Raw genomic sequence first — 12,510 nt, 5'->3', positions numbered from 1 at the left:
CACAGAACGAGCAGCATGGCTGGTGGCATTGTCATGCTGGAGAGTCATGTCAGGATGAGCCTGCAGGAAGGGTACCACATGAGGGAGGAGAATGTCTTCCCTGTAAAACACAGCGTTGAGATTGCCCGCAATGACAACAAGCTCAGTCCGATGATGCTGTTACACACCGCCCCAGACCATGACGGACCCTCCACCTCCAAATCGATCCCGCTCCGGAGTACAGGTCTCGGTGTAACGCTCATTTCTTCGATGATAAACGYRAATCTGACCATCACCCCTAGTGAGACAAGACCGCACTTTTTGCCAGTCATGTCTGGTCCAGCGATGGTGGGTTTGTGCCCATAGGCGACGTTGTTACCGGTGATGTCTGGTGAGGACCTGCCTTACAACAGGCCTACAAGCCCTCAGTCCAGCCTCTCTCAGCCTATGGCGGACAGTCTGAGCACTGATGGAGGGATTGTGCGTTCCTGGTGTAACTCGGACAGTTGCTGTTGTCATCCTGTACCTGTCCCGCAGGTGTGATGTTCAGATGTACCGATCCTGTGCAGGTGTTCTTACACGTGGTCTGCCACTGCGAGGACAATCAGCTGTCCATCCTTTCTCCCTGTATYGCAGTCTTAGKCGTCTCACAGTACGKACATTGCAATTTATTGYCCTGGCCACATCTGCAGTCCTCATGCCTCCTTGCAGCATGCCTAAGGCACATTCACGCAGATGAGCAGGGACCCTGGGCATCTTTCTTTTGGTGTTTTTCAGAGTCAGTAGAAAGAACCCATCGAATAGACACGTGACAAGATTCACCCGTCTACAACAGCAACACGTGCAGAATAACTACACAAAATTTTCCACAGCGTTGAAAATAGAATTCAGTGGTTCTGCAACACACAGACACAAAAGCTCGCTTATTTTTACTAGGCAAGTCAGTTAAGRAAAAAAATATTATTTACAATGACAGCCTACCGGTGAACAGTGGGTTAACTGCCTTGTTCAGGGGTAGAACGACAGATGTTTACCTTGTCTGCTCAGGGATTCAATCAGGCAACCTTTCGGTTACTGGCCCAACACTCTAACCACTAGGCTACCTGCCKCMCCAGCTAACACTGTCAAACAAGCTCGAAGTGAACACCCACAAGCATGCTATCATAGGCTTTGTTCATTTGGCCTACTCACTGAAACAGGAATGGAAGAGCYATTACTATTCAAACAAATGATTCTGTCGAACATGTATCCCAACTTCATTACCTACTTGGGCCCTATAGCCCACGTTGGTTTGCCAATCTCAGAACTCTTTTGAGGCATCAAAAGTGAGCAGCGCTAAGAGTCCTGACATCTCGGTTGTGAATATTGAAAATGAGCACTCACTCCAGTTAGAGGGTGCGTTATCAGGGATAGGAGCATTGAGAGATGATGTACAACAACGGTATCTACCAYGACACCATGATACCAATAACCACCACGGTAAAAATAACTATGAAGTATGTCGCCGGAGAAACGACTACTGCTACAATCAACCTGATCGCTATGTTCCTGCACCCAACCCACACAAAGTGTCAGGGCACAAAGGTAAGAAGGGTAACAAAGGGTTCAATAACGATCAAAACATAGACCGATGCTCTCTAGAAGCTCTGCTAAGAGAAGAACAAAAGTGCCAACACTATGCGTGGAATTGCCGGACAACAGGTCCTCCACAATTAGCACCACTAGCGAGAGCGTAAGCGATCCAGGGACACTCGATCAAGAATCAAGCCCACGGTSGGCTTTGACTATAGACTCAGATGCAATTGTTACGACGCACAAGGTAAACAACATCGCAATAGCCAATTCCACTCAAACTCAAAYAAGTCAATCTGTTTTCACCATGAATACAAATGACACATCACACCGTTGCGAACAATCACTCCAMTTTGTGGGGAATATGACCACAAAACGCAACTCAAAGAGGCCRTACCTCAAAACAGTCCTGGAGGACTGCTTAACCCGTGATGCGCTAATTGATTTGGGCTCGACAATATCGTTCATTTCTCAAACATTGTTCAATGATCAAAACCCAGCTAAACCCAGCTGAACCCAGCTAAACGTTGGTTAAAAACAGAACGTGAGTCTGAGGTTTCACACAGACTACCTCGCCTCTCACAATGCGACTCATGCTGAAACTACAATTACAAGACGTATCACTGGTTCACCCTGTGTATGTTACCAGCCTCGAAACTGAACACCTGCTACTTGGTGCAGACTTGATGGATCGTTTGATCCCACAAATGGATTGGAAAACMAACCAGGTATGGTCACAAGTAACCGTGCCGTCTCCACTGACCACACTGTCTTCTCCTAAGGCTGGCTGCAACACAGTCAATCCACAAGGAGAATATGTCAAAAGGACCCCTTGGGGAAAAAGATGTTTCGACACCTCTTGGTGCAGAATCTGACTCAAGCAGATATTACGATATCTCATCACATTCAATCAGCAAACCTGAWTGACTATTATTTTCATGATTTCGAGCCAGCAGTCTCTGTGAGTGAGCAACTTCCCTTCCCCTTAGAGTCATGYGATACCGTAGCTAAGATTAACGTCGCTTGTCCTTCAGACATTTCCGCAAGCAACGCGGCCGTTTCAGGAATAAAAGCATCAACGTGCAGAGTGGACTCTGCTTTGAGGGGGACTGAAACCCTTTACAATGAAACTACGTCAGTCCCGCTACTGACCCGATGACTCCAACTGGTGAAACACTGTGTGATATCCCCAAAAGATATCCTTGTCTCAGTTCGCAGATACTGGAACGGTTGCCACACGCTGACACTGTGGTAAATGGCAGGCCACGACAGCCACTCAGCATTTTGAAGCACAACCACCAGGAGATTTGGTTGAAAGGTTACAGACAGTCTGCTAACAACGCGAATGCTGACAACTTGTACAAAGGGTCCGACCTTTTCGTTTCTGCCTCGGACACCAACACCAACCGCTGGTGGGGACAGGGGGAATACTAGCCCAGAACCATGATGAGCCTCGTGAGCCTCGTGGGGGGGGGTGGGGGGTTGTGACTATGTACAATACTGTAGAAGGCCGCCCAATCAGGAAACAAATCAACTTCCCATGAGAACAGAGAGGAGCGGACAAGCACTCGATGGGGATAAGCTTAGAATACATCTTGTGATATCACTGAGGTGTCCCACACTGGTCGTAAAAGAAGTCCAGTGGACTTTCCACCTCCGCACCACAAAAAACGGTAAGAATAATAATTTTGTGCCATGTGTAGTCTCAATTACAATGTCACAAGTAAAATTCTCTAATCACGTGTTCCGGTAGGATAACATTTCGGAATAAATCGCTAGGATAGCTGGTCCCCTTGGGAACCAGTACAAATGCCAGCAACAGTCAGTCCAGCAACAGTCAGTTAGAAGGTTAGAGACCTAACAATTTGAATTGCCCTTGATAACAGCGACAGAGGAGGTAATAGCCACTCAGATTGCAACACATGGCAGGGAATCTCCAAAACACTCTYCTAACGGTTTACACACATGCCACTAATAAACAGAACCCTCCATTCAGGAGGAAAGTTTTTAGAAGTCATGAACCATGATCACACCGCGTACAACTGGTTCAGTGCTTATAGAGTACTTTGTAGTGAGGTTAGCTCCTCCATAGATAACATAGCTTTGAAATAGACTCCTTCATACCTATCACCACTACAAGGGTGTAAGACACATTGACTTGTAGTCGGGGCCAAATATTTTGAGAATGACACAGTGTCTTTAGATATTTTTGTCAGATGTTACTATGGAATACTGACGTATAATTACAAGCATTTCATAAGTGTCAAAGGCTTTGATTGACAATTACATGAAGTTGATGCAAAGAGTCAATATTTGCAGTGTTGACCCTTCTTTTTCAAGACCTCTGCAATCTGCCCTGGCATGCTGTCAATTAACTTCCGGGCCACATCCTGACTGATGGTAATCCATTCTTGCATAATCAATGCTTGGAGTTTGTCAGAATTTGTGAGTTTTTATTTGTCCACCTGCCTCTTGAGGATTGACTGAGTCGTGGCCAAATGTTTTGAGAATGACACATACAGTATATTAATTTTCACAAAGTCTGCTGCCTCAGTTTGTATGATGGCAATTTGCATATACTCCAGAATGTTATGAAGAGTGATCAGATGAATTGCAATTAATTGAGAAAGTCCCTCTTTGCCATGCAAATGAAATGAATCCCCAAAAAACATTTCCACTGCATTTCAGCCCTGCCACAAAAGGATAACATGAAAACAGCCTAACCAGCTCTGCTAGGGTGAGTAAAATGGGTAAAATGGTCAGAGTGGGGTGTTCTCTCATTCTGTGTCTGGAAGTAGCTAGACAATGTTAGCCAGTTAGCTTGGGTGCTTGACTGTCGTTGTGAGGTCAAAACTTTTGGATCAACCCAACTTATTGGCCAGAGCATCCAGTGTGCGCTCTGAACGCAAAACGCTCTAAATTTAAGAATGGACACTCTGACAGCACAGTTGCAGTCACCAACGCTCTGGATAACATAACAGCCTAACCAGCTCTGCTAGTATTGTTCAGTGAGCTGTTCTCTCTCTCTTAGATATCTGGAAGTAGCTGGCAAGTTAGTACAGAACGCTTGGATCAACCCTTAAAGAGATGGGTGGGGCTAAGGCTCAAGAGGGTGTGAACAATGTTGAATGGGTGTAGACAAATAAGGGCTCTCCAATAGTAGTACCAAAACATTGAAAGACAGTTTTCTCAAAAGTGAATTTACAAGTTGATCAACCTTCAAAGCAGAATTACTTTCCCATTGTTTCCTCAAATGCAGAATATTACATACAAATGTGTAGCTCTGAGTCTCTACTTTTATCCAATGTCAAAAACAGAAATTCAAATTTTTCTACCTAAGACCTAATCCAGGTGGTGAGTCACATATAGCCAATTTTACTTTGCATCTGGCCCATCTAGCGGAATTCCTCAGTTCTACCTCCAGAACAATCCTCATCCCAATAAACGCCACCCTGCAGTTTTATTACTGTGTGGCTCTCTGGGAAATACACCCTGTTTACCAGGAAGCACTTCTTCATCACTGTGTTTATTCATAGTCTCTCTGCAGAGATGTGGACGTCATCGCTATGTGTGTGTGTTTGTTCACTCTCAACATCTTTATTCTGTGTTGGATTTAGGGATGTGCAAACTTCTACATAATAATCCTCACTTGTGTTTCATCTGCACACACACATTCACACAAAGTACACAGAGAAAGCATTTGCATCCAAACTCATTGGAGAGGAACAAAGCCAAGAGGTGCATAACACAAACAATAGTTTGATTCCTGACAAATAACAGAGTCCAGGAAGTAGGGATTGCGTGGAAGAGAGAACGAGAGGAGAGAGGAAGCGAGAGAGGGCAGAGGGAAGAAGAAGGAGGAGGAGGAAGAGACGAGGGAGAGAGGGAGGGGAAGAGAGCAGAGAGAAGATGGGAGGGTCGAGAGAAGAGAAGAGAGGACGAGAGAGAGAGAATAGGAGAGGGAGAGAGGAGAGAGGAGAAGAGACGAGAGAGAGAAGAGGAAAGACGAAGAGAGAGAGAGAGAGAGAGGAAGAGAGAGAGAGGAGGAGAAGAAGAGAGAGAGAAGGAGAAAGGGAGAGAGAGAGAGAGAGAAGAGAGAGAGAGAGAGAGAGAGAGAAGAGAGAAAGAGAGAGAGAGAGAGAGAGAGAGAGAGAGAGAGAGAAGAGAGAGAGAGAGAGGAGAGAGGAGAGAGAGAGGAGGGAGGGAGAGAAGAGGAGGAGAGAGAGAGGAGAAGTTGAATGGATTAGAAAAAGCTGATAAGGACAATCAAAATCCACTGGACTCCCCAATTACTGACCAGGAGCTCTATAAGAAACTTCAGGCTCTCAAATTTAAAAGGCATGCGGACCTGATGGCATCCTAAATGAGATGCTCAAACTCACTAGTGCAAAATTCAATTGGCTATATTAAAACTGTTTAATTGATCCTGAGTGAGGTTATTCCCTGACATCTGGAATCAAGGACTCATAACACCAATCTTTAAAAACAAGAGACAAATTTGACCCCAACATTACAGAGGCATTTGTGTGAAGAGTAACCTGGGGAAGGTTTTCTGTAGTATTATCAATGTAAGAGTTTCTAAACTTCCTTTAATAAGCACAATGTCTTGAGTAAAAGCCAAATTGGGTTTATACCAAAACATCGCACAACTGATCATATTTACAGCCTACACACCCTGATAGATAAACATGTCCACCAAAATAATACCAAATATATACGCTTGCTTTATCCTTCCAAAAAGCATTTGATTCTATTTGGCATACAGGACTGTTCTACAAAGTTATTGAAAGAGGTGTAGGGGGTAAAACATATGACATAATTAAAACAATGTATACTGGCAATACGTGTAGCATTAAAATTGGTAAGAAAAGAACAGAATTCTTTAACCAGGGGGGGCCTTCGCCAGGGTTGCATATCTGAGCCCTGCACTCTTCAATATTTAATTAACGAATTGGCCACTATTCTAGAAAAATCCTCAGCCCCTGGTGTTAGTCTCCACAATTCAGAAGTTAAATGCCAACTCTAGATTTGGATGGAAAAAACTCAGATTTTTCTAAAACTGTTGAATAATGTCTGTGAGTAAACAGAGCTCATATGGCAGGCAAAAACCTGAGAAAAAATCCAACCAGGAAGTGGAAGTCTGAGTTTGTAGGTTTTCAACTCTTTGCTTATCCAAGATACAGTGGAAATGGGGTCATATTACACTTCCTAAGGCTTCACCTAGATGTCAAAAGTCTTTAGAACCTCGTTTGAAGCTTCTACTGTGAAGTGGGGGCGAATGAGAGGCTATGAGTCAGAGGTCTGCCAGAGAGCCACGAGCTGGCCACGCGCGTTCACATGATAGTTAGCTTGGTTCCATTGCATTTCTGAAGACAAAGGAATTCTCCGGTTGGAACATTATTGAAGATTTATGTTAAAAACATCCTAAAGATTGATTCTATACATCGTTTGACATGTTTTCTACACTGTAACGGAACGTTTTGACTTTTCGTCTGCACTTAGTGAATTTTATTCCTGGGCTAAACGCGCACAACAAAAGGAGGTATTTGACATAAATGATGGACTTCATCGAACAAAACAAACATTTATTGTGGAAGTGGGATTCCTGGGAGTGCTTCTGATGAAGATCATCAAAGGTAAGTGAATATTTATAATACTATTTCTGACTTCTTTGGACTCCACAAGATGGCGGATATCTGTATGGCTTGTTTGGGATCTGACGCCTGTACTCAGATATAGCATGGTGTGCTTTTTCCAAAAAGCTTTTTTGGAAATCTGACACAGCGATTGCATTAAGGAGAAGTGGATCTAAAATTCCATGCATAACAGTTGTATCTTTTAGCAATGTTTATTATGAGTATTTCTGTAAATTGATGTGTCTCTCTGCAAAATCACAGGATGTTTTGGAACTACTAAACATAAMGCGGCAACGTAAACTCAGTTTTTTGGATATAAATATGAACTTTACCGAACAAAACATACATGTATGGTGTAACATGAAGTCCTATGAGTGTCATCTGATGAAGATCATAAAAGGTTAGTGATTCATTTTATCTCTATTTCTGCTTTTTGTGACTCCTCCCTTTGGCTGGAACAATGGCTGTGTTTTTCTGTGACTTGGCTATGACCTAACATAATCGTTATCCAGAGCAACTTGTAAGTCGCTCTGGATAAGAGCGTCTGCTAAATGACTTAAATGTAATGTAAATGTTTGGTGTGCTTTCGTCGTAAAGCCTTTTTGAAACCTCAGATTTCCCACTTCCTGTTTAGATTTTTTTCTCAGGTTTTTGCCTGCCATATGAGTTCCGTTATACTCACAGACATCATTCAAACAGTTTTAGAAACGTCAGAGTGTTTTCTATCTAATACTAATAATAATATGCATATATTAGCATCTGGGACTGAGTAGGAGGCAGTTCACTCTGGGCACGCTATTCATCCAAAAGTGAAAATGCTGCCCCCTATCCCAAACAAGATAATGTACATTTCATAAGTAGTCCTTTTATAAGGACTCTGGAAAAAGGGGCATTCCATCCTTTTGGCATAATGTTTGTGCTCACGTGGGCGTGGTTACTGACTGGGTAAAACTTTACATGAAAAACAATTATCTCAGTATTTAGAGGGCTAAAATCACATGTCATCTTCTCACAAATAGTTGCATATTTAGTCAAAGAAGTTTTACAACATTTAGATGTAACACTGACATATACATTGTGAAAGCTCTTAAAGTTACAAAGTTTCCGTTATAACGTCTATAATGATATCACCAAACAGTAAATGATCTGACATGATTGTTCTTTAAGTCCCTCCCAACCATTTCCCACATTCGTTGTGTAGACATATTATTTCATTATCCAGTTTTGGATGTTGGAGTTTTGCAAAAACTCTCTCTGTTGTAACCCTCTGACATTCCATTCTCCATACTGCAAAGGGCCAGAGAGAGATTTTTTACAACCAGTYGCTCAAGTCATCAATCGGCCCAATTTCCCCCCCTTCCTCTGGTCCTCACCCAGGAGGGAAAGTCATGACAAGTGCAATAGAGATTGCATCATCTGTGGATCTGTTTGGTCGGTTTGACAATTGGAGTGGGTCCAGGGTGTCTGGGATTATGGTGTTGATGTGAGCCTTGACCAGCCTTTCAAAGCATTTCATGACTACAGATGTGAGTGCTATTGGGCGATAGTCATTTAGAGTGATTACCTTGGCATTCTTGGTTACAGGGACTATGGTGGTCTGCTTGAAACATGTAGGTATTACAGACTGGAGAGGCTGAAAATGTCAGTGAAGAAACTTTCCAGCTGGTCTGCGTCCTGGAAATCCATCTGACCCTGTGGCCTTGTGAATGTTAACCTGTTWAAAGGCCTTACTTACATCTGCTACGGAAAGCATGATAACACAGTCGTCCAGAACAGCTGATGCCCTCATGTATAGTTCAGTGTTGCTAGCCTCTTCACTGGAACGCTTGCGGCTGTGTTTCCACATCCACCGTGTAGTAGTAGTACTTTTATTTATTTTTATTTTACCCCCAATTTTTATCCCAATTTCAATTATGATATTGTCTCATCACTGCAATTCCCCAACTAGCTCGGGAGAGGCAAAGGTCGAGTCATGCATCCTCCAAAACATGAACCGCCAAACCGCGCTCCTTAACACCTGCCCGCTTAACCAGGAAGCCAGCTGCACCAATGTGTCGAAGGAAACACCGTTCAACTGACAACTGAAGTCAACCTGCAGGCACCCAGCCCGCCACAAGGAGTYGCTAGAGTGCACCGAGCCAAGTAAAGCCCCCCCAATCAAACCCTCCCCTAATGCAGACGACGCTGGGCCAATTGTGYGCCCCCCCATGACTCTCCCGGTCACGGCCACTTGTGACACAGCCTAGGATCGAACCCGAGTCTGTAGTGACGGGCCTTAGACTGCTGCACCACTCGGGAGACCCCAGTAGGATTATTTTAAGTGTCCCGCTCGTTGAAGGCGRCAGCTCTAGCCTTTAGCTCAGTGCGGATGTTGCCTGTAATCCATGGCTTCTGGTTGGGATATGTGCGTAAGGTCACTGTGGGGACAACGTCRTCGACACACTTATTAATAAAGTCGGTGACTGATGTGGTAAACTCCTCAATACCATCGGATGAATCCCGGAACATATTCCAGTGTGTGCTAGAGAAACAGTCCTGTAGCTTATGCGTGTTTGTCTGGGCGTTTGTGTGTGTTTGCRTGTGTGCTTATATTGTATGTGCTTYAACCTTTGCGTAACAGTCTCCCCTGCATGTAGAGAAGCAGCAGTGATATAACATTGAGCTATAACAGTTTCATTGGGCTCTGACTACATGTTGGACAGAGGGGGAAGGTATGGGTGACAACCATCTCCTATAGCACAATAAATATTCATGGCCTCTGAACATTTAATTAATATAGGAGAGATGTATGACTCCTTGAGTCTACTGACAGGAGGACATAGCGCTAACACATAGACAGACATGTGGGGGGAGGAAGGATAAGAGGGAGGGGGGAAGGAGTAAGGGTTAGGGAGAGATGTAGGAAGATGGAGAAAGCTGATGACCCATAGAAGGAAGGATKAAGGGACCTAAGCTCTATGCTCTTTACCGTTTGATGCCCAAGTCTGTCTGGAAACAAATGCAACACCCTTCATCACCCCTTCTCYCTCTCGSTCTCTCTTTATTTCTTMCCCTCTTTCTCTTACATACTACATGCACTCAGAGACCCCCTTCCTTAAACACACACACACACTCCAAAGTTTGGCTGGATAATTAGAACATACAGCCAAAGTAAACCCTCACACCCATCTTAACAGTGCTTTGGTAATGAGTCTCTCCATCCCTCAGTTGGATAAGATCTTCTCTCTCTCTCTCTCCTCTCTTTTCTCTTCTCTCTCTCTCATCTCTCTCATCTCTCTCTCTCTCTTCTCTCCTCTTTCTCTCTCTCTCTCTCTCTTTCTCTCTCTCTCTCTCTCTTCTCTCTCTCTCTCTCTCTCTCTCTCTCTTCTCTCTCTCTCTCTCTCGTCTCTCTCTCTCTCTCTCTCTCCTCTCCTCCCTCTGCTCTGCGGTCTCTCTTGCTGCTCATGCTCTCTCTATGCTGGAGTGTTGGTGCATGCTGGAATTGTATGATCAAGGTGAGTGGTGTCTGGTGTTAGATTGCCTGTGTTTCTTTCTGTTTCCTTTTCTTGGTGGTTTTCCTTGTTCTATGCATGATTAAGGTTTTTTTCAGTGGTCGAATGAGGTATATTGTATTTCTTGTTGGAATTTCCCTGGTTTTGGTGGGGATGTCACTTCGGGAGGGCTTCAGGTGTGTTACTGAAGCTACTGCAACTATGGAGGAATTTCTGGTTGCCTCAGCAGAGAAGGTAGGCTATGAGAATGTTTCTTATGTGTCGCGGATGAATAAAGCGGTGGTGGTTTTTCTTAAAGAAGAGTGTCTTGTCGTTTGGATGGTTGAGCATGGCGTACTTCKTAAAGGTATGTTTATTCAAGTTGCCCCGCTTTTTTCTCCGTCAACAAGGGTTACGATTTTGAAGGAACTGCCTTTTATTCCCAATGAGTTATTGGACGGCGAGATATTGCGGAAGTTTGCAAGTTCAATTAAAATTGTCCTGCTGGGTTGCAAACACCTGGCTCTGAAACAGGTTATGTCATTTCAACGACAGGTGTTCCTGTTTTTGGACTCACCGGAGCAGACTTTGSAGTTATCGTTTAAAGTATGACAACAGACTGAATATGGCTTATGCTAGTACGGGTAGTCAACAGTGTTTTGAGTGTGGGGATGTTGGCCATAGGCGGCATGCTTGCCCGAAAAAGGCAAAGGCAGAGGGCGGGACGCAGGTGGTCCTCGTAATGATGTAGAGAGAGGTGGGCCGACAGTGGTAGAGCAGCCCAGTACAAGTGATGGGGTACAGGAGGGGGTTCAGGTGGAGCTAGTCTCCCAGGTAGTGGAGGAGATGTCCATTACGAGTGATGGGGTACAGGAGGGGGTTCAGGTGGAGCTAGTCTCCCAGGTAGTGGAGGAGATGCCTGGTACGAGTGATGGGGTGCAAGTGGAGAGTGTTGAGAGGGATGTGGCAGAGGGGAATCAGGGGTCTGTGGCCTCAGTTGAGGAGGGTCAGAAGAAGGATATGGACATTTCTGATATCTCTGTTGGCATGATAGCAGCTGGCAATGACTCCATTTACAATCTTGATGAGTTAAATGGGTTCCTTGACCAGACTTTTGGGAAATCTGTTAAATTGGCAGATATTTTTGATGTTGATAAGTTTGTGAGGTCGGCTGGGGTGTTACAGAAGACGGTGTGGTTAGACTAGTTGAGTGTGAAGAAGCGTTTCCGGGAGTGGAAAATCAAATCAATGATGATTATCATCCCTCATAGCATGTTTTTTTCATTTTGTCTGTTTTTTCTGTGGTTTCGTCTGTTTTTCCTTCCTCTTTCATATATGGAGGTACTAAGGGTAGGTTCTCTYAATATTAATGGGGGAAGGGACAGGAATTATAGGGCTTGGGCATAAGAAGTAATAAAATAGAAAAGGCTTAACGTAGTTTTTCTACAGGAGATACATAGTGATGAGGCTAATGAGGTTGACTGAGTTATGTGGTGGGAGGGGCAACATATACTCAGTCATGGTACACATTTCAGTGGTGGGGTGGCAAGTTTATCCTCAGGTTTAGGGGTGACTGTGGTATCCACAACAGAGATTGTCAAGGGTCAGGTTTTATTGGTCAAGGCAGATGTTAGGTTTTTTTATCTTTATGTTTATGCTCCTACTGAGGGTACAGAGCATATTGCTGTGTTTTATCAAATAAAGGAAACCTTAAGAYAGTGTGACAAAAAGAGGTGTATGGTTTTAGGGGGGAACTGGAACTGTACAGTCAATTTTACAGTTTGATCGCACTGCGGAAGAACCTCACCTGCGGTTAGCTACTTGTCTGTCTGGTTTATTAACTGAGTTTGAGC

General features: G+C 44.1%; 1 protein-coding gene and 1 pseudogene across 1 annotated transcript in view; both read right to left on the bottom strand.

Moving 5' to 3' along the window:
• The window catches only part of LOC111964475 (fibrinogen C domain-containing protein 1-like), a 273,359-nt gene that overhangs the window by 175,658 nt on the left and 85,191 nt on the right, over positions 1-12,510 (bottom strand). The gene's annotated exons all lie outside the window — the stretch shown is intronic.
• Positions 45-735, bottom strand: LOC139027794 (uncharacterized; annotated as a pseudogene).

The sequence above is a fragment of the Salvelinus sp. IW2-2015 genome, linkage group LG5 (assembly GCF_002910315.2).
Source record: "Salvelinus sp. IW2-2015 linkage group LG5, ASM291031v2, whole genome shotgun sequence".
In the NCBI taxonomy this organism is placed as follows: domain Eukaryota; kingdom Metazoa; phylum Chordata; class Actinopteri; order Salmoniformes; family Salmonidae; genus Salvelinus; species Salvelinus sp. IW2-2015.
Note: the sequence above shows the minus strand (reverse complement) of the source record. Positions and strands in the feature narration are given on the sequence as shown.